This window comes from Amblyomma americanum, chromosome 10, assembly GCF_052857255.1.
Source record: "Amblyomma americanum isolate KBUSLIRL-KWMA chromosome 10, ASM5285725v1, whole genome shotgun sequence".
NCBI classification, from domain to species: Eukaryota; Metazoa; Arthropoda; class Arachnida; order Ixodida; family Ixodidae; genus Amblyomma; species Amblyomma americanum.
The window spans coordinates 2,886,490-2,887,949 of NC_135506.1; positions in this window are offsets into that span (position 1 = coordinate 2,886,490).

Sequence of the window (1,460 nt, forward strand, 5' to 3'; positions counted from 1 at the left end):
CATCTCTGCGAAGTGCTGCATGATATGTGAGTGCCTTCAGACCAGCCTGGCTGGTGGCCATAGGACGAAATGCTGCTCATGTTCCTTTGAATGTATTCTACTCTGCATGTAAGAAAGAAAAGGTAGTGGTCCATTGCTGAAGGACCCGTTCCCCTCTTCTGTGTGGTTGCCACTTTCAGTAGGCAGTGCTTCAATGAGCAGTTGCTTAGTGTGAAAGCATGTGTTCCCGGTTTGCATTTGATAACATGCTGGCACAGTAAATGTCGTAGCTAGGACATGTTTTGTAACAAGCTGCCCATACACCAGGCCTTTCGTGCTTCTAAACTAAGAATTTATGCATACTAGTTATGGCAGTAGAGTCAGTCACCTTAGCCACGTTCCCAAAAGCTAGAAGTGGTGGTTTTTGTGGTGTCTTGTGAAATTGGCGAGGGCTGTGTGCATTGTCCCGCAGTCCGCATTGTCCATTCGCTGCCATTTGTTCCCTATGGTGCGCATACCTGCAGTTCCTGGAAGTGTGCATTAATTGTGGCCTGGCTTTCTTCCGAGATTTATTTATTATTCGACCTACTCTCTACTTGTATGCGAACACATCACAGCAGCCGGCTGCTGTTTGGAAATGCTGTGAGAAAATTAAAGCGATTTTCAGCATGGTACAGGTGGCGTGTTCTATTGAGTGTGTGGCACCTATGCAAGAGGCTGTTGTCATCTGTGAAATTTTGGTGTTAAGACCACGAATTAAATACAGTTCTGCATTGTTAATATGGACACTTTGGTTACCGAGCAAAACTGTCCATAATAACAAATAGCAAAAAAAAACTTTTAGTTCTGCTGTGCATAGCGGTAGTCACAAAAAAAAAAAAGAAATACCGTAAAAACCCGCATATAACGTTTTTTCCTAATTTTAGCATGTAAAATTTCCACCTCATATTATATGTGGATCCAAACAATTTTCGGTCAATATCCACAAGAGACCAGCAGGTTTTGCGAAACCCGTTCATCGCACCACTCTGCTTGACTCGCCTGGGAGCAGCATCAAGAGGCCGTTCCGCTCGTGCGCTCTCATCTGAGCATTTCGCGCCATGCGCAGAAGCGCTCCTGCTTGCTCACTGAGCGGGAGTGGGTGCACAAACCCGTTCGGCTAAAAGTCCATTATCGAGTGCCATCACCATCGCGCTTCCAGCGAGTGGTGGCATAGGTCGGTAGCTTCGATTTCGACGCCACTTCACTACGCTGACCTGATGTGGCGCACATCCAGGACGATCGTAGCTGCCGAAACCATCGGCACCGCGTCAAGCGCTGCTGCATTGTCTCTATGAGGTTAGGAGAGAGCCTGCAGTTGCTGCTGCCGGACACGGGCCTCTCCAACCACACTGCACATTCGGATCGCGGATGCTTGGGCCAGCATTTCCGAGGAGCTCTCGAGTTATTTTAGGAAATGCGGAATATCTGACAAGCTCGAC